Source organism: Peromyscus leucopus, chromosome 4, assembly GCF_004664715.2.
Source record: "Peromyscus leucopus breed LL Stock chromosome 4, UCI_PerLeu_2.1, whole genome shotgun sequence".
NCBI classification, from domain to species: Eukaryota; Metazoa; Chordata; class Mammalia; order Rodentia; family Cricetidae; genus Peromyscus; species Peromyscus leucopus.
The window spans coordinates 112,494,165-112,516,457 of NC_051066.1; the positions used below are offsets into that span (position 1 = coordinate 112,494,165).

Sequence of the window (22,293 nt, forward strand, 5' to 3'; positions counted from 1 at the left end):
CTATCTCTGTCTAGCCTGTAAGATTATCCTTCTGGGGTCATTGATGTAGTTGAAGACTAGATAGTTATAATTTCCTTAGTTATAATAAAAGATAAGTTAGATATGAAACCTTAGACTCACAAATATAGGATAGATAGGATATCCTCTTTAACATTGTAACTGTAATTCTTGCTTGATAATTATTTTGTTTTATGTAATTTTACTATGTGAAAGTTAAAATCTCCTTTAAAAAAAAAAAAGAAAAGGGCAAGTGCTGTGGATATTGCTCTGTATAAATAAAATGCTGATTAGCCAGTTGCCAGGCAGGAAGTGTAGGCAGGACAAGGAGAGAAGAGAATTCTGGGAACAGGAAGGCTGAGTCAAGAGATGCTGCCAGACGCTGCAATGAGAACCAACATGTAAAATACTGGTAAGCCACGAGCTATTTGGCAAGGTATAGATTTATAGAAATGGGTTAATTTAACATATAAGAACAGCTAGCTGGAAGCCTGAGCTATTAGGCCAAACAGTTTAAGTAATACACACGTCTGTGTGTTTATTTTATAAGTGGGCTGTGGGGGCTTGGTGGGACCCAGAGAGAAGCTCTCCAGTTACATCTCACTGTGGCTTTAGTTTGCATGTCCCAAATCATTGAGCCCAAACATCTTTCACACATGGTAGACATTTGGATACCCTCTCTTGTAAGGTACTTGTTCAGTTCCTTTGTTCATGTCCCCTTTACATTCTTTTCCTGAATACTATCCATTCCATGGGATTATTTATAGGATCAGAATAAAAGTCTCTTATTAAGTATGTGTACTTAAGTATTTCTACTTATTTCACTGTTTTCTTTTTCATGCTCAGCAATGTTTAAGTAACTCATGTTACTTAGTTCAATGTTGATATCTTTTCCTACTGTGTTTATTTCTATATCATTACTTAAAAGACTGCCTCTGTCAAGTTAGCATGCTTTGTTTAGATTCCCAATTCATCTGTAATTGATGATATGTATTGCAACCAGAGCCTGATGGTTTTGAAGAAGGAATGTACAGTGGCCTGTAGTAATATTTGCTTTTGAAAGAGAATTCTTCTTAGTAACTCTGAGAACTAATGATCAGGAGAAATTAATTTTACATCCAAAGCATCCATTGCAAAAATCTTTCAATGAAGGTTATCTTGTTAACCGATATTCAAAACATACCAAATAAAAATAATATCCTTGAAAAGTTCATCAATTACATATGAAGGAAGTGTAACTTATATTTAAAAAATCCTACCTTTAACCTCTAGACATGGAAGACGGTTGTTTGTCTCGAACTGTTTGGGGGGCACCCAGGCAGTGGGATTGGGATATGGCCCTGGTGCATGGGCAAGCTTCTGGGAATCCAGTGCCCGTGGTGTGACACCTTGCACAGCTTTGGTGCAGTGGGAAGGGGCTTGGACCTGCCTAGGCTCAGTGATCTGAGTTCTGCTGACTCCCCATGGGAGACCTCAATTTGGGGTGTGTGGGGATGCAGGGTGGCTTGGGAAAGAGGGCTGGGAGGTGGGGGGAGGGAGGAGGGGGCGTCTGTGGATAGCATGAGGAGTGAGTAGAAAATTTCTTAATAAATAAAAATTAAAAAAACAAAAAGACTGGCAAATTGTCTCAATGAATGAAGGCACCTGTTACCAAATTTGATTATATGAGTTCAATCCACAGAAACTGCATGGTAGAAGGAGAGGTTCTCTGACCTCTATACACATACAGGGTTGGAGAGCTCCATTGATCATGTTCAGAAGGCATTTAAAATAGGACATGTATGTTGATTTCTTTTTTTTAACTTGTCATCTATATTATAAAATCCAGTGTGTGTGTGTGTGTGTGTGTGTGTGTGTGTATACACGTGTGTGTGTGCGCGCTGCACGCACGCACGCGCCTGTCTGTTTACACAGAAGGGATATGTATGTGTGTGTGTTCTGTGTAGTATACTTATGTGTGGTGCATTGATGTGAATGTGTGTGTGTCCATTAATATGCACAAGTAGGTAAGAATTAAAGGCTTCCTCTATCATTTACCACTTTACTGTCTTGAGATAGGATCTCTCACTGAACCAGAAACTCAGGCTCAGCTAAGTTTTCTGGCCAGCAAGTTCTGCCTGTCTCTGTTCCCCAGTGCTGAGGTGATAGGCAAGAGCAGCCATGCCAGCTTTGAATACTGGGGATTTGAGCTCAGGTCCTCATGTTACAGAGCAAATGCTCTTATCCACTGATTCATCTCCATAGCCCATGTTGAAAGTAGTTTTAATAGATTATTTATTTAATTTAAATTATTTTAATTTTGGCACATGGCCCTAGTCACATGTCAAGAGTTTAAGAGCTATGTGTAGATAATGACTACTATATTCAGCAATATAGCCATAGACAGTTCATGAACATAGTGCCCTCCTTTATAGACATCACAATTGACAAATCTATGGATTAGACAATTTCATATTGATATTATAGCTGTATGTTTATAGATTAACAGTGACTTTCAATGTGTACCCAACAGATCATCAACAAAAGACATTGCCTGGGATGCTTGGTGTGCACATGTTTTCAGAAGCAGAATCTACAGGGATGGGTCTAGCAATATGTCTTTCTGAGAAACCTAGAAATACACATGTGCTTTTGTTTGACACAGCAGCAATAACTCAGCATCACAACATTTTACAAACAGAAGAAAGCCAGGGGGTGAGTAATCACATAGGTGATCATTGTTCATATTCCAAATGGGACCTCTTATGGCATGACAAATAGTCTACCACTCTCTGAAACAGACATGTGGGGGAAAGTTTCTGTTTCCTGATGATTCCCCATGGCCACAGGCATCTATAAAATTTGCAGAGGCAAAGATATTGACCCACACAGTAATATTCAGAGCAAGAAAACTGTATTACAGAGAAAATCAAATAGCTACTTCCCTTTTATTAGCTTTGCATGCATAAAGTGGATCTGTACAGCAGTACTGGAGGCCTGTATTATTTTTAATATCTATTTTCTGGCTTGGGGTATCTGAATAATATGGAAATGCCCATTATTACTAGATTAATGTCTTCTCAGAGGGAGGAGACCTTCCTTGTGTTACTCATTGTAGTATCCCAGAGACCTGAGAGGCTTTTAGTAAACATTTGAAGAAGGAATGAATGGATGCTGGATAAACATCTCTCCAATTCAGATTCTGGCTTCAGATGATCAGTTTTTTTGGGGGGAATTTATTATTTAAACACTACATCATCCTGTTTTCTGCATTCAAGGAGCATTCCCATGTCTTGCAATGAATATTCTGTTTCTAAAAGTTCTTTTGGTGAGGATTTAAATGTTTATGGGTATTCTCTCTTATTCAGTGGATTATGAATGTTTATCATTGCTTAGGGGGGATTGGTTACAAGTTGTTATTGGTCATAGTCAGATAAAAAGCTAAACAAAAGAGTTAAGATCAAAGATCTCTTTCTAAAGAAAAAAAGGGATATGGTATAGTCATGATAGTAGATTATTATACAAAACAACTATTAATCTCAAAATATTTTATATTGCCATGGATTTTGGTTTATTGATACAAATTTAAAGTTAACATTGTTATCCTGCATGTATATTTCTGCTCTTGCTTGGGGTTTTGTGTTTATGCAGCTCATTAAAAAAGATGATGTATAATTAAGAAATAGAAATGAATAGTTAGGCATCTATAATAGTCAAGCTCATAGTTATATTAGGTATGTTTTCCAAGTCATACATAGATACATTTAGATAGATATATGGTCTTCAATTACTTCAAATACCTACAGAATATGTCATTTAATATGTTTAATAACCTAAGACTTTTCATGACATTGAAACACATCTGCTCCTAATGGCACCAAATTGCTTCAAAAGAGGATGATGGGCATTGAAGAAGCTCCATATAGAGTTTGTTTTCTTTGTGAAAAAAGCTAGACATTTGGGCAAAGAAACTGCCCTTGCCTCAATTGCTGATAATATACTATCCAAACTGGACCAGCAAGCAGGATGCAAAAAAAAGGGAACTGCCAAACTTTGCCAAGACAAGATAGGATAGTCCTTCAAAATTCCCTCTCTCTCAAAAATTTCTTCCAGATATACTAGACCCATAGGATGGATGCCCCAATGTTACAGAAGAACTCTGGGTGACTGTCCAGGCAGTCAGATGTCCCTGTCATTAGGTAACATTACACCCTTCTGGGGCCTAATTCTGAGAGAATTAAAGACTAAATAATTAGACTTAAAGGTTATTTAGTTATAATAAAGATGTAAATTAGGTATAAAACTTAAGATTCACAAAGATAAGATAAATAGTGCTTTCTCTAAATTTATCAAATACAAATGGGCTAGATATTGTAACTGTAATTCTTACTTGATAATGGTTTTTGTTGTATATAATTTTATTATGTTAAAGTTAAAGCTTTCCTTTTAATTAGACAAAACGGGGGAATGTAGAATGTTCTTTTGCATTGTGTGAATAGATATCACTATCATTATTTTAATAAAGAAGCTAACTAACTGGAAAATAGCTGGACAGGTAGAGATTAGGTGGGACAAAAAGAGAGCAAGAAGAAGATGAGGAGTTTTGGGAATCATAAGGAAATGCAGAAGAAGCAGAAAATGAACTTGCCTTACTGAGAAAAGGTACTGAGTCGTGTGATAGAGCGTAGATAAAAAATATGGGATAATTTAAAATATAAGAGTTAGCTAATAAATGCCTGAGTTATCAGCTGAGTATTTCTAATTAATAATAAGTCTCTGTATGGTTATTTGGGTACTGGCTGGCAGGACAGAAAAGTCTGCCTACATAAAAATGTCAAGCATCAATAGACATCAGAGGCATGCCAATCAAAATGCTTTGCACCAGTAAGAATGATTACTATCAAGAAAACAAATCATAGTGAGTGCTGGTGAGAATGTTGGACAAGAGGAGCTCTTGTATAGAGATGTAAAGTTCTGTAGTCACCATGAAAACCAGCATAGAACAACTTTAAAAAGCTGAAAATGGAATTATTATATGACCCTAGATATACTAGTTTTAGGCATATACCTGAAGGATGCTAAGCTAATATACCAAAGAGATGCCTGCACACCCATATTTATAGCTGCACTATTTACAATACCTAAGAATAGAACTAGCATTGGTGTATATCAACAGATAAATGGGTAAAGAAAAACTGGTAACATACACAATGAAATTTTATCTTGCTGTCCAGAAAAACAACATCATGACATTTGAAGGAAATGGAAACCATTATATCAAACAAAAAATCCAGACTCAAAATGACAAATACCTCATATTTTTCACATTTGTGGAAGCTAAAATTGTGTGTGTGTGTGTGTGTGTGTGTGTGTGTGCGCGCATGTGTGTGTAGATCATGAAACTAGAAACTAGAAAGGGGACCATGAGAATAGAGGGAGCAAATTTAAGAGAAGTAAGAAACAGAGTAATGGGATGCATGCAAAAAGACAACAGAAAGGACTAACTGGATGAAGAACAACAAGGGAAAAGAATGGGGAAGGTAGTGAGGGAGTTGAACAATGGAAAACAAAGTATGATGGGTGTGTGTGTGTGTGTGTGTGTGTGTGTGTGTGCATGTGTATGTGTATGCACCATGATGAAACCCTTCATGCATTAACTTAAAAAAATCCCTAATTGTCATTTGTAAAACGAATTGCTAAATGGTCTTATTAATAAAAAACTTGGAGCCAGATATTGGGGTAAAAGCTGAAAGATCAGAGGAATAGAACAAGCTATCCACACGTTATTACCCTAGGAAATCCTCAGCTCATGAGAGCTACTTCCTGTATACTCAAGTCTTATATACCTTTCTGTCCCTGCCATCTTACTTCCTCTCTCCACATAGCTACATCACTTCCTCTTTCCATCTAGCTCCATCACTTCTTGTCTGTACAGACCTTCAGACCTCTATGGTTAACTAATGCTGGGATTAAAGCTAACATGCCTGTCTCTGTTCCCAGTGTGGCCTTGAACTCACAGACATCTGAATGAATCTCAGCCTCCTGAATTCTAGGATTAAAGGTGTGTGCTACCACTGCCTGACCTCTATGTCTAATATAGTGGCTGGCTTTGTCCTTTGATCCTCAGGCAAGCTTTGTTTGTTAGAGCACAAATAAAATATCACCATAGTCATTTTTTTCATTCCCTTTTACATTTACACACAGTTATAGGAATGTATCCATTTATGTACTGTATATATGCTTTTGTCTGTAATGTCCCCAATCTACTGTGCCCTAAGGAAGACATTTTGTCCTCATCTACAGAATCTAATTAAAGACCTCATCTCCCAGAACAAAACAAACAAACAAACAAAAAACAAAATTCCAACTCTAGGTTTTCTGAGTCTTTAAAAGCATGTCTACATCTCCAAAGTTCTACCCACTGAATCTATTACCTTCTAGCTATCATGATGCCTCCTAGCTACCCTTTTGTAACACTGTTAGCTTTCTCTTATCAAAAAGATGTATGGCTCCCTGAATGCTCTAGCTGGGGTGTGACTTATTTGATTTTTATAAGGCTTCTTCATCTTAGATTCACATCAAGAATAGAATTGGCCTAATTATGATTTATCTTAAAAGGAAAACATTAAAAGAATATGTTTTGGTCTAGAGCATTCCTAGTTAAGGCAATCATAGGTATTTTCCCAAATTACAAACCAGCATTGATATCACACATTGGCTGCAGAGAGTCTAAGTTCTTGGCAATACCCTTTGGTACAGCATAATTACATAGGACACTTTCCACTTCTTCTCATATCAAATTTGGTATAGGCAGGGCAGCTGTTTTCCCTTTGCTTTGTTCAGAGTGGTGAAGAAGTGAGCTCAAGGCAGAATTGCAAGTTGTAGGTGACATAGCTAAAATTACAAGAGGCCACCGGATTCCTTTGCCAAATAAACCAGAACATCAAATTTCCATGAAGCTTAATGTAATGAAAAGTACAGCTTTTGTAAAATTTGGAAGTGTAATTGGAGGTTGACTCAAAAAAAATGTTTTCTAACTTTTCCTGTCTTTTTCACACTGTGCACACATGAATTCAGTGCTTTATGGAGACTATGTTGTTTCCATGCTTTATGTTCTGAGTAGATATGTCTGAATGAGGTGGAGCTACAGCTGAAGCTTGGGATTAGGAACAGATCCTTTAAGAATGCTGGTGAGGGTTTTGGCCAAAGCCATAACACACAATCCCAACCCTTTACTTACACTAGACTGTGGCAGCTTCATTTCCTGTTATCAGCTGCTATTGCAGCTGCTCTTTCACATGTTTGGAATATACAATCTTGATGGTATTCCCACAAGCCTTTCCTAGCCTTGGAACTCAGCGTGTGTTTCCCCTTCTTCAGATACTCCATTGGTTCAAATCACAGACTCCTCTTGATTCCCCTTCTGTCCTAGATAGCAGCTACCAAAGAGTCCCAATCCCAAATAATGATACTCTAGACATTCTTTTAGAAACTTTCCACTCATTTGCTGTCAAGTCTGTGCTTATCTGTCTCCAGGGAATAAGACACTGAACAGAAGCAAATACTTAGCTGTGGAGAAATAGCCTTAGGTACATATTTGCTTCCATTAAATGTATTCCTTATAAAATCTTAAAGGATTATTGAAGTTATGAGAAGAAGGAAATGCATTTTTTGTGTTGTGCTTTTTAAAAATGTGAAATGATTAGGGTATTGGAGTACATGTGTGATGTGTGAGACAGATAGAAGCAATGTATCATAAAGTACAAGCCTGTTGATTTCACAGAAAATATATTTCTAAGATGTCTAGGCAAACTTGTATTTACAGGGGAGACCCTGGAGGGCTTGAGGAAAGTTTAATATCATATTATAGGAGCAATTGGAATATATCCATTGGAATATGCCTGCATTTGGGACTCTTGAGTAGAGAAGGATGGGAAGGCACAAGTGTATTCATAGCCAACAGGAATACTCAAGAACCTCTTATAATTTACTAAGCAGTTTTTCCTGTACAAACATAGAAAACTATTATTTTTAGTCAGACCATAAAAGAGTAACTCTTTTTGAGTTCCACATGAATGAAATCGTGTATGCATTCTGTGTGTATCTGATGCTCTTGCTCAATATAGTTCGTGAGACATTCCCATCTTACATATTAATAGGGCATTTTATATTGCTGCATGGTATTGCACTGGATGAGTAAAGTAAGCTTTGTTTGCCAGTCTCTTGTTGTGGATCTCCTAACTAGATTATTGTTGATAGATCCATTATGCACTAGTTTTCCTTAGAAATATACCTTGGATGTTACTGTTAAGTCCCAGTGGAACAATGGATATAGTTTTATGTTCACTAGAACTTTAAGTTTCAATAGAGGAGGAGGGATGTATCTAAAACAAACAAACATGCCACAAAAGGCCAATATATATATAATGTCTCTCGTTGTTGTGATAAGATAATCTGTGAGGGAGAAAAGTCTGCTTTGACTTTCAGTTCCAGCTATTGTCCAACGGAGTGGGGAGTCACGTGGCAGAAGCTTGAGGCTGACTGTCACACTGTATCATCAGGAAGCAGAGTGTGAACAGTAAGTGGACTGGGCTATAAATCCTCAAGGCTGGTCCTTGGGTGATCCACTTCTTCTAGCAAGGCTCTGCCTCCTACAGACTCCCCAGCCCTCACAACAGCACCATCAGGACCACGTATTCAAACACATTAGATTGTAGGAACCATTTCACCTTGAAACCCCAACACTATATAACACAAAATATTTATTTTCACTGGCTCAAAATAATCAAAAGTCAAATTGTTATGTAGATAACATTTGCTTCTGGAAGATCAACACTCAAGATATACACTGCTAAAATTTGAACTTTGTGCATCTCAGATTCAGCCTAAATGTTGCCTAGAAACACGCTCTATTTTTCTACAAATTCAAATTTCTGGTGCTTGCATATCTTGTTGGCAAAAACATGTTAGCAAATTTAACATCAGGAAAAGAGAGCAAGAGTATAAATGGGGGCTTGAACACAAGGAAACACATTATCATCATAATAGAATGTATTATGTTATAGACTGTTTATAAAATAAAGGAAACACCTTGTGGGAGATAAGACAAGAAAACCAATCTTTTTCATATTTCTGGGTGGAACATCAAAGCTAAAACTTGAAATCACAAAGTATCATGCTAGAAAATGCCCTCTCAAAGTGCTCCAAAAACAGTCTGCAGCCAAGGCAGAGCCAATGCAGCAAGACATGAACACACTTCTGCTTGCACCATTCCCACCCCTGCCTACTGTTTCCTCCATTGGCTTGTATGTGTCAAAGAACTATGCTTTATGGTGACTCATTAGCCAAGTTCATTTATATTTCCTTTATTTACAGTATAGGTATTTTGTGATTTCAAAGATGAGATCACTCTGGTCAGTTAAAAATTTATCCTTATATTCTGTAGATACTAACTTTCTTTCAGATGTGAAGTTGGTGTATTGTTCATTTTTTCTGTTGCTGTGATAAACACCACCAACCAAGCAACATATAAAGTGAAGATTTTACTTTGACTTACAGTTCCAGAAAGGGAGTCCATATGATAGGAAAGGTGTGGCAATAAGTGGCCAGAGTAGAAAGATGGCAATCCCATTTCTCTGTCCATTTACAGGTAGAGAGAGTGAACTGGAAGTGGGTGAAGCTGTGAACTCTCAAAGTCCACTATCAGTGATATACTTCTTCCAGTAAGGCTTCCGGTTCTACAAATTCCAGAGCCTCCCCAAACAGCACCGCCAACTGGGAACTAGGTGCTGAAATATAAGAGCCTATGGGGGACAATTCTTATTCACACCATCATACTGGTAAAGATTCATTTTTCATTCCACAGTCTTACTCTCCATGCATTTTTTGGTGTCTTTTGCTGTACCGAGCTTTTTAGTTTCATGAGGTCACATTTGTTAATTTTTGGTATTAATGCTTGCACTAATGAAATCTTATTCATACAGTCCTTTCCTGTGCCTGTAAGATAAAGTATATTCTCCACTTCCTCCTCTAACAGATTCGGGATATTGGGTCTTATGCTGAGGCCCTTCATCTATTTAGAATTGAGTTTTGTGCAGCAAACGGGATATACATATACATACATTCATATATATATATATATATATATATATATATATATATATATAAAATGCTGTTTCTCAGATACCACATGATAGCAAATAAGAAGCTCAGTGCCAGAAATGGGTTACTTCTTTTGGAGTTGATGGTCAGTGGGGTCACAGAGACACCCACACTCTAAACATTAGAGGGTATTGACAATGCTTTCTGTTACCATATAAAATTTGATATTAAGGCCATATTCCTGAAGACAACACATATTTGAATCACAGAATTTGGAGAAATTAAGCTAGTACTCCTAGAAGTCTCATACCTACTGGCTAGTTTTCATAATGATGGAACTTTGTATGCAGACTATTGAGGAAGGAAATTTATCAGTTTTACGTGATTGTGACATTGCAAGCCTCAATAAAGACTGTCCTGGTAAGATATGACCATTGGTGCATTATTGGCACAAATATTATGGAAGTAATCAATTTAATTTCCATTATATTTAAAGTTTGCACCACAAAATGGAACTCATGCCTGGTACAGTTAAGCTGGCTGAAAAAAAAATCTATTGATTTCTAGTTTACAGGCCCTAGGGAGAGCCCAATATTATTATTCTGCTAAGTGGATATAGTATTAAACCACTTCACTAAATTATTCACAGACAGTATATTTCTCAGCTCTTATCAGAGATGCCTCTTTTTTGTAGTGGATGGCAATTAATATAGAGACCCACAATTGGTCAACATGCAGAGGATTAAAAACTCTAAACTGCTCAGCTCTAAGTGAAACATTTGTTTTTAATCATACTCTTCTCCCCAAGAAATGTGAATCATGACAGTGGAAGGGATCAAAAATTGTAAGAGCCAGAAGTAGTGTATATCTACAGATAAACAGTATTTGCCAACCAAGACAGGGGTTTCATACACATAAACTCAATAGCAGTTATTATTGAAGGTACAAGACCTGTACCAGATCAACAAAGCCAAAATCCTTGTATTGATGGTGGATGGTCTTATTCCATCTCTAGGTGAGGAGCTATTAGCAATTTACGGCTTCTGGAGAAGGAAGAATCCATTTTCTAGAAGAATTTGGCTCCTGAGAGGCTGCCCAGTAGATGCTCCTGTGCTCATGAACATATAAACACCATGAAATGGACTCACTAAGATTAAAAAACAGCACATGAAGTTGGAAGGGGAAAGTTGTGGAACAGAAAAGGCATGAATTGCAGGGGAGGGAAGATTTGATTAAATAATTATATGGACGTATGAAATTCTCAAGCAATTAAAAATTAATTGAAATTGTTTCTTGTTCTAAAACCATTGTTTGTTTTTTTTAAAAAAATGACTGCATGTGTTGAATGTTTGTGTTATATGGGTAAGAAGGACTTCCAGGTGAGTGAGGACAGTTAGCTGAGCTCTGTTCAGTCAGGATGCCCTCACTCAAGACTGGTACCTACAGGCCCAGACTTCTGATCAACACCTGCTAGGCCTGTGAACAAGTTATTTGACTTGGGATGAAAAAACCAGCCTATCTAATCCAGTCAATTAGACACCTCCTGGACTAAATTAAATTCTATGACAACTGGTGCACCAGGCAGCTGTTAATTGCTTTTCATTATTTTTTGTATTGACAAAGACACAAGGAACATTTCATTTTTGGTCATTTGCTGTCTTGCCAATCTAGGAGACCATTATGGTAAAATTCAAATAGATCCTGGATATGGTTTTAAATTGTGATGAATTTTGCTAGAGCTCAATATTTAATAACTTAACACTAGAACTCCTCTCCCCAATCCACAAAAATAAATAACTGAAATAAAAACGAGAACTTGCATAGGGACTAGCCTAATTAGAACGTAAACACTGCACCAAGGGAGAGTAGTGGTGTCAATACTAGGCCCTGCGCATGTCAAAGCAAGGCAATACTAGTCAGCTAAGCCTGAAAGTCTGGCTCTAGAATTAGGTCCTGGAAGAGGGCCTCTGTCTTTTATGACTTCTAGGCATATCAAAGAAACATTCTCTGTGGGAAGCATTCCTATTGTGGTTCTGAAAATTGTCCCTCATTAACCTCACTTAATATTAACTCTTACTTGCAACATAAGGAAAAAGGCCACTTAAAGGAGCAGACAGCAACAAAAACAATTTTCTGAGTTCATTCTTCCTATGCATTAGAATTAACAAATATAAAATAAACGTGTTTAAAAAGAAATAGGGTTACAACAAACATGTACACAAACTCATATGTCCACTGCTATTTATGAACTTGATTAATTGGAGAAATGTTGAAAAAGGCTGTGATATTCTATAGTTTCTGCCAATTATCAAAATTGTATAACATCTCAGTCAGCTGTCTAAACATCTTGGCCCAAAGACTTTCAGGCCCTCCTTGTAATTGTCAGATTACTCTTGCATAGAGAATCATGACTTATGATTTGATCTTTTGTAAGTTATTGTGCTGGATTGTTTTATGTCAATTTGCCACAAGTTACATAATCTTAGAGGAGGGAGGTTCAATTTTTAAGAAAATGCCTCTATAAGATTTGTAGGCATAAGGGTTCTAGGCAGGACTATAGGGCTTTTTCTTAATTATTGATTGATGGGAGAGGATCTGGCCCATTGTGGGTGGTTCTATCCCTGGGCTGGTGGTCCTACATTCTATAAGAAAAGCAGTCTGAGGAAGCCATGATGAGCAAGTCAGTAAGCAGCACCACCCTTCCATGGCCTCTGCATCAGCTCCTGCATCCAAGTTCTTGTTCTGTTTGAGTTCCTGTCCTGACTTCCTTCAATGGTGGGCTAAAATGAAAATTGTAATGTGTAATCTAAGGAAATAATTTCCTCCTCAGGTTGCTTTGGCCATGGCATTTCATAACAGCAATGGTAACTCTAACTGAGATAAAGTCCATCATACATCTAACAGTAAAGCTGTTATTTGGCTTCTGTTTTGTTTTTTTTTTTTCTTTGTTTTTTTCTTTTTTCTTTTTTCTTTTTTCTTTTTTCTTTTTTTTTTTGAGACAGGGTTTCTCTGTGTAGCTTTGCGCCTTTCCTGGAACTCACTTGGTAGCCCAGGCTGGCCTCGAACTCACAGAGATCCGCCTGCCTCTGCCTCCCGAGTGCTGGGATTAAAGGCGTGCGCCACCACTGCCCGGCGTCTGTTTTTTATTCTATCAGCATAGTATTATTGGGCAACTCAACTCCATTACAGCTTCTTTAAATATCATCTACAGCCTGTAACATCCTCAAATGTTGATAATTGCATAGCTTGCTAAAAGGAATATCCTTTGTGGACTGTTAATTAGAATTATGGAGAAGCAACATGATTTCACATTGTACACAATGCCCCTCTTATATTACTTCTTCATGACACACCTAATTATTAAGAATGTCAAACAAGACTTCTAGGTAAGATGGAGGCTTAGAAATCACCCAAAAGCACATGGTAGCTCACAGTTAAGGGAACAATAATATTTTATCACTTCACTCATGCTTCTTCAAACCCCATGATGCATTTACATATTGTCCTGATGAAATTCCCCCATGACAGACTCATAGCCACCACTACAACCAACCCACCTTTCATCATGTCTACTGACAGACCAGCCATAAAGAACTCTTCAGGCATCAGGCAGTGGTGGTGCATGCCTTTAATCCCAGCACTCAGGTGGATCTCTGTGAGTTTGAGGCCAGGTTGGTCTACAGAGCAAGATCCAGGACAGGCACTAAAACTACACAGAAAAATCCTGTCTTGAAAAAAAAAAGGAACTCTTCAGGCTTTCTGTGACTCCATATCCTGGGAGATGAGACTGTTCCACATTATCTGCTTCCATATTTACCTTTCTCTTTTCACACCACCTTCATCCAAACTCCATATTTCTCTACCACTTTTAAAAAAGTATGTAACATTTCACCTTCACCTTCTAAGTGTATTCATTTTTTCTATCTTTTTGTTTTCTACCTACCAACTGAATAGCAACCATTAGTTCTACAGCACACACACACACACACACACACACACACACACACACACACACACAATTATTGGAATCCCTTTACTGTAGCTGTAAGTATTCCTGTGTCCTGTCCAGTCCTCAGCCACTCAGACCCAAGTAAACACACAGAAGCTTATATTAAAACCGCTTGGCCATTAGCTCAGGCTTTCTACTGACTAGCCTTTACACTTAAACTCAGCCCATTTCTGTTAATCTATATGTTGCCACATGTCCCATGGCTTTACATGTGTGCCATTACATGCTGCTCCCTGTATGGCATCTCCTCACTCAGCCTACCTCTTTCCAGAATCCTCCTTGTCTGCTTATCCCACCTACACTTCCTGCCTGGCTACTGGCCAAACAGCGTTTTATTAAACCAGTGTATAAAAGCATTATCCCACAGCACCTTACTTCCTAAATAACAGTTGGTACTTAAAGAACAATTATTTTGTAGCCAACTAGTCCTCTATTTTGTTAGTGGATTTACTTTTGGATGGTGACTGTTGTTGCAGACAGTACCCAACTTTCATGAGAACACTAGGAGTGGAGCCTGGGTAACATGAACACCATTTAACAAAGAAATATATCATCTCAACCCTACTACAACCCAGTATCCCATGGACAGTGCAAACAGCTTTGTGAATAGAAGAAAGGAGATTTCAATTAATAGCAGAAACAGAAAGAATAATAACAATACACATTAAACAACAATCTTGTCTCAGATGGACACTCCTCAAGGCAAAAACACAAGTAATATGAAAAATCAAGAGAACATGTTTCCTTTAAAATTCATACATCCTATAGTAATCCCCTGTGGTAGAGTCTTACTTAAAACTATAGAAAAGAACAATTACAAGTATGTTCAAAGAATTCAAAGAAGACATGGGTATACTCCCAGTTGAGCTCTAAGAGAACCCAAACAGCTGAATCAAGTAATGAAGTCAATTCACTATATTAAAGTAGAACTCAATACAAGGATAGAAGTTAAGAGAAAAAACAAATAGAAATGGTCATAGAAATGAAAATTTCAATATATTGGTCTTATGTTCCTAGAAGAGTCTATAACAAGTACTAAAAATATGTAGTCCTTGAGATAATAACTATTTTAAGATGTATTTTATTTTTGAGAAGTTCATACACACACACACACACACACACACACACACACACATCTCCAACTCATTCCATTCTCCAAACTCTTCTCATATCTTTTGATATGCCCATCCCAAACCTTTGATTCTTTAAAAAAAACTTTTTGTCAACCCAAGTTCACTTAGAGCTACCCATAAGTGCACGAATGAGGCCATCTTCTTGAGCATGGGAACCATACCAGAGGCTGTATCCTCAATAAAAGATGATTCTTCTCTCCCCTAGCAATTATCTATAGTAATTATACATCCTCATCAAGGGATGGTACTTATACATTATCAGCTTCAGCTATGCTTATATTTTGTCAGGACTGATATTATATATGCCTTATGCAGATAACCATGACTGTAGTGATATGATGATGGAAAAACAGACATATTATACCCAGAAGATAGCATTTCATAGCATTGAAGTGTTCCTCTACATTGTTGGGTCTTACATTTCTTTCCATCTCCTCTTCTATGTTCAATGAGAGCCTTGATATTGGGAGGTTAATATAAACATCCCATGTAGGACAGAGCACCAAGTCTCTAATTATCAGCACTTTTACTGGTTGTGCATCTCTCCATTGACTGCTGTCCACTACAAAAAGAAGCTTCTGGCAAAAGCTGTGAGAAGTCAGGTGTATGTATATAAACATAAATATATAGAAGGCAATTTGACAGCATGGCCATTTAGCAAATTAGCAATAATAGACTCTACCTCAAGGTCTATACTCTCAGTCATGAGCTAAATCTACCTTTTCATGATAAAAGCATGCTAGTGGAATTTATGACTATTAAAGCAGAAGATATTGAAAGAATATTTTGTATTGAAAAGAAATATAAACATATCCAAGAGGCCACATACACACACACACACCACACACACCCTCCCTGCACACACACATGCACATACACACATAAACTAAATGATGCTATGACAATTCTTTTTTTTTTTTTTTTTTTTTTGGTTTTTTCGAGCCAGGGTTTCTCTGCGTAGCTTTGCGCCTTTCCTGGAGCTCACTTGGTAGCCCAGGCTGGCCTCGAACTCACAGAGATCCGCCTGGCTCTGCCTCCCGAGTGCTGGGATTAAAGGCGTGCGCCACCACCACCCAGCGCTATGACAATTCTTAAACAAAAGACTAAGAAAACATCAAACACTATGAAATCAGCAAAATTAAATAAATCATCACAATAATAATAATAACTCTCAGTATTACTATTTTCAATTCAAAAGACACAAACTATAAAATAGAATCCTTCATTTTGCTTTCTCCAAGAAAGAAAACTCACACTTGCTATGGAATAGTCTTTTTGTACACTGTGAAGATATTTCACTCTGGTTGGTTTAATAAACAGCTGAATGGCCAAGAGTTATTCAGGATTTCCAGGCACAGAGGATGCTGGGAAGAAGAGTGGAGTCACAAGGAGACATGGAGGAATCACAACATGTATGAGATGAGGTAAAAAAAAGCATGAGCCATGTGGCAGCATGTAGATAAATAGAAATGGGTTAATTTAAGTTATAAGAGCTAGTTAGCAACAAGCTTAAGCTCTAGGTCAAGCTTTCATAATTAATAATAAGTCTCCATGTCATGATTTGGGAGCTGGCTTGCAGGATAGAGAGAGACACGCTACATAGTCATCAAACATCTGGGCATGTATTTCCACATAAGGCCTGAAAAAGCTTCCAAAAAGCTTCCAAATATACAAAAATGTAGCCAAATGAAGCCTCCTAGTCCCACAGTCTCTCATGTGGTCCATGGTACAAAGATGTGTCTCCTGGCTGAAACCTGAGGGCTTGAGCTGCCAACACACCATGAACTAAGCTGTGTGTTGCTCATGTAGACAGAAAGGACTACAGATACTCAGTAAGCAGGTTCAGATGGAAAAAAAACCCTGTAAACAGGTTACATGTTTTTAACAATGTCTGCAGGCTTAAGAAAAAAAGAAAAAGGGTATAGACAATCATAAAAATAAATAAATAATCTAAAACAATAGAATAAAGTCTTTAAAGAAAGAGTAAAGTAATAAAAAAAGAACAAGCCATATAGAGATGGGAAATACACAGGGAGTCTGGAGCCTATCTGTGTTACTATGTTGTCTTTGAAATTTTTCATTGCTGATAAGCATACAACTGCTGCTGGGAGACATGGGATGGTAAAAGGGACTGCAGAAATAAACCAACCTAGAAACTTTTAAGAATACTTTAACTTAAAAATGCAAGCCAAAAAATATATTAAGTAGGGGAATAGCTTATGCTTTTGTTTCCATGGAAAACAAAAGACTATGGATTCCTTCAAAGTTGATAGAGATCAGATTTAATTGGAGAAGATCCCCTGAAAAATCTGGCTACAGACAAAAAAATAAACCTAAAAAACTACAAGACAGGTCACATACATTTTACCTGCTCAAACATAATACAAACAAAAAACATCTTTAACTGATTTGTGCACAACACACAGTCCATACTTGTGTTAATGCAGATATATATGTTATCTTTGAAAGTTTATGTGTTGTCAGAGCAAGGGAACCAGATACCAATGAAAACGGATGGCCAAGGTGATGCAGATTCTTAGAGTGCCTCTGTTGCAGTTTCCTCAGTTCTGTACCTCCAGAACAATTTCAAGCTGCTGGCTGAGATGGTCCAGCCTCACAGACTATTTTATGGACTTCACCATTATCCTATTTTTATCAGTGTCCCCCAAACGTTCCAGGACCCACAGACAACAGGAAGCAGTCTAGGGAACACAACATCCACATTCTCAAAAGATGGGTTGGGTGTTTTTTGGTCATTTGGTGGGTTATGAACTTTTTGTCATCATTTAGGGTGGTTGGTTACAAGTTGTTATTGATAATGTGGAGGAGGCCATGGGAGTATACAGCAGGTGACAACTAGTATTTAACAGGTTGACCCACCCAATGAATAACTCTCTGTTGGGGAGCCTAGTAGGCAAAGTCTGCAGGGGTCACTGGCTGTGGAAACTGGTTTTCTCTCTGTAACTTTTTCATGTTCCCCCACTTATCTCTCTAAAAAGAACAGCTGTGGAATTCTTTCCACAGCCCATTCATAGTGTGTTTTACATCTTTGGGCACATATACTGCTGTGGATGGTCAGAAAGATGATTTCTGCTTAAGCTGTATAATCCTAATAATACTAGAATATATTTTTCATAACTGACACAGAAAAGCAACAGTATTCTCAGTTACAAAAACAGCCTTTTACACACTTCACTAAAGCCTTAGAGTAAATTCAAAACAGACTAGCAGAGAATATACAAAGATAAATTCCCAGGTGTTTATTGCTAAATCAAGGTCAGAACTGAAGCAACTTTGGTAAACATAACCCTCTGCAATAATTCTATTTGTGCATGTACCCCAACCACTCAAGTTTCAGCCAACTACTATTATTGATAAGTCCTGAATTTCAATGTCATTCTCTGTCTGGGAATGCTAACCATTCAGGCTATGTGCTTGGCCAAGTGTTACTCACTGGTCAGTCAGCACGACCTTCCTAGCCTGAGAAAAATTGTGTGACTTATTATGTATTATGAAAAGGGATCAGACCCTGAAACTGTAACATGTATTCTTTCAGAGTTTGATAGAGGGGGGCAGTAGAGAGCTATGTAGGGAACTACTATGTAAAGAGTTAGTGGTAAGTGTGTGTTAGAATGTGTATGTGGGTGTGTACAGGGAGCTGAGGAAAAGAATGAGTAGCTAGGCAGGAGAGAAAGCAAGAGCAATTTTCAGAAAGAGATTCTCAGATGTACGTATGTAAAGAGAGATATACAGCTGTATGTGAAGAGATATGAAAAAGAAAGTTACCATCAGAAAGCTTGTGTTCCCAAGCCGGGCGGTGGTGGCGCACGCCTTTAATCCCAGCACTTGGAGGCAGAGGCAGGCGGATCTTTGTGAGTTCGAGGCCAGCCTGGGCTACCAAGTGAGTTCCAGGAAAGGCGCAAAGCTACACAGAGAAACCCTGTCTCGAAAAAACCAAAAAAAAAAAAAAAAAAAAAAAAAAGAAAGCTTGTGTTTCCTTATTTTTCTCCTCAGATAGAAAAGGTCTAGCACTCAGATAGATGAGAATTTTTCTTAAGCCCTTGCTGAATTCATGGATTTTTTTTTTTTTTTTCATATCCTGGGTGGGTGGAAGCTGATCCTCCAGCTACTAATAGCAATGGTCAGGAACAAAGGAGATTAGATTCAGGGATCTCATTCTGAAGAGAAAAAGGGAGTATATACTATAAAATAATGGGATAAAAGTGTTGATTGTTGAGTCTACTTTTGAACAATCACTAGTCTCAAATATATTACATTGATATGGATTTTTGTATATTGGTACAAATTTAAGGTTATTTTTGTTATACCATATGTATGTTCCTACTCTTGTTTAAGGTATTATACCTATGCAGCTCACTAAAATATGTATTGTAAAGTTTTAGTTCTTGAAAGCTATTTAAGATAATAAAGAAATACAGGTTAATAGTTAGTCGTCTATAGCAAACTTACAGTCATGTTAGGTCTGCTTTCAAGGACATACAAAGATATAGATAAGTGATCATCAAACACTTCAGAGACCTATAGAATATGGCATTTAAAATGTTTTTAATAACACAAGGCTTTTCCTGACAAAGAGACACATCTTCTCCTGGCAGCACCAATTATTTCAGAAAGGATGATGAGGGAGCATTATCATAGATACCAATGAAATTCAGTCATTAGGACATACCTTTTTTTTTTTTTTTTTTTGGTTTTTCAAGATAGGGTTTCACCATGGAGTTTTGGTGCCTGTCCTGGATCTCATTCTATAGACCAGGCTGGCCACAAACTCTCAGAGATCTGCCTGGCTCTGCCTCCCAAGTGCTGGGATTAAAGGCATGTGCCACTGCTGCCCGGCCCATTTAGGACATACCTTAAAAATTTATTTTTTTTCACTAAATTTGAAAATCTAAAAGAAATGAATGAATTTCTAGATGCAATTGACATATGGCTATGGAAAGAAAAGGTAAATAATATAAACAAATCTAAAACAAACAATGAGATTGACAGTAATAAAAATTCCCCCTACCAGACAGTGGTGGCAAACGCCTCTAATACCAGCACTTGGGAGGCAGAGGCAGGCAATCTCTGTGAGTTCCAGGACAGCTAAGGCTATGTAGAGAAACTTCGTCTGAAAAACAAAAACAATACAAAAAAAAAAAAAAAAAAAAAAAAAAAGCAAAAGCAAAACTTAACTCCCAATTAAAAAGAGCTCAAGTAAGCAGGGTAGGGTGGTGCACACCTTTAATTCCATTACTCTGGAGGCAGAGGCAGGCAGATCTCTGAGAGTTTAAGGCCAACATGGTTTACTTTGCAAGTTCTAGAGTTTTGGGATAATCAGGTCTATGAAAGAGTGACCATGTCTCAAAACAAAACAATAACAGCAACAACAAAAACTCTGGTAAATGAATTTACCACAGAATTCTAACAGATTTTCAAAATTCTACCAGAATAACACTAATTCTTCTCAAATTATTTTGTGAACTCGAGAAGGAATGAATCCTTTCAAGCTATTTTTATGATGCCAGTACAAAACCAGACAAAACACAACAACAAAAAAGAAAATCATATACTAATCTCCCTATGAACATAGACACAAAAATTCTCAATAAAATACTTGAAATTCAGGTTAATAATATATCAAAATGATCATTCACCATAATCAAGTTGATTTCATTCCAGAGATGCAGAAAAAATGGAAAAATATAAAAAAGAAATGCCTTAATAAATGTAATTCATCACATCAATTACAGGGAGAGAGATCACATAATCATTTTAGTAGATGCAGAAAAGACCTTTGATAAAATTGAATATTCCTTAATATTAAAATTCCTGCAGAGACTGGGGATTGAGGGAAGTAGCTCAATGTAAAAAGACGATATACAACAAATATATCATGAACATCATACTAAATGGAGAAAAACTTGAAGCATTTCTACTAAATCAGGAATAAGACAAATGTGTCTCTTCTCTCTCCTCCTATCACTATAGTATTTGAAATCATAGTAAGAACAGTAAGACAACAGGAGGAAACAAGAATACAAATCGGAACAGGCAAGTTCCTCACTGGTGGCCATGTCAGAGGAACTGCAGATAGCAGTTGAGGTTCAGGAAGTTGGCCCACCAGAAAGCACAGCTCCCATGGATGAATATCAGATAGGCAAGACCCTCCGAGAGCCCCAGCCCCAGAATGTCTTTTGCTACTCCTGTGTCTTTACATGTTTGCTACTGCCATTTTTCTTTGGTATCTGGCATGATGTGAAGGGATGTGGGGTGATTCCCATTGCCTTTAATGTAGTATGATTATCTCATGAAAATATCCCATTCTACTGGGCATTTTTATCTGTGGATTATTATGAAGATGAGTTCTTTCTAAGCTGTACTGCTTAACTAAAGCAAGATGTTATACAATGATAGTGTTAGTTTAAATAGGATTAGTTTAAATAGGATTTTGATGAATGAGAGTCTTTAACAAATATAGTAAGGGATTATGATAGATATTAGCTTAGTGTAAAAACTAATAGAGGTAAAAGCAAGATATAGTGTTGCCCCACCATTGATAAAGAAGGGGCTGTAGAGGATAGGGAATCAGAACAAGGAAATGTCACAGAGCTAGTTTCTCTTGAGGAGCCATATAGACTGTCTTGAATTAATGATTAAGAAAATCAATTGAGTCCCAGAAGCTAACTTAGCTCAGTTCTTTTAATCTTAATTGTTGAGAGATGTGTTCACAGGTTTCAGTGTGCATCATGGCTAAAACAAAGCTTTAAACAATGACCATAGGTGAGGATAAAATGTTTTATTTATTGGCTTTGAGATAAAAAGTCTTGAAAAACAATTTAAAGGCATGCTTTTAATACCTGAATGAGGGACTCATTGAGGTCAAAAAGCAAAAACAATGAGAGTCTGGCTATTGCTGGCTGACATATCTTTATTGCTAGGATGAAAAGATGATTAATTCCTTGTGCCCATTTCTGCCTCAGTTTCCTGATAGAAAAAACTGTTAATGAATAGGTGTACAACCTGAAGATTTAAAGTAGAGATCACTGATTCTTTTCATATTTAGATTTGTGA

The 22,293-nt window shown here is 37.3% G+C and overlaps 1 protein-coding gene across 3 annotated transcripts in view; it reads right to left on the reverse strand.

Annotated features, from left to right (window-relative positions):
- Positions 1-22,293, reverse strand: part of Pak5 (p21 (RAC1) activated kinase 5) — a 297,256-nt gene that overhangs the window by 149,040 nt on the left and 125,923 nt on the right. The gene's annotated exons all lie outside the window — the stretch shown is intronic.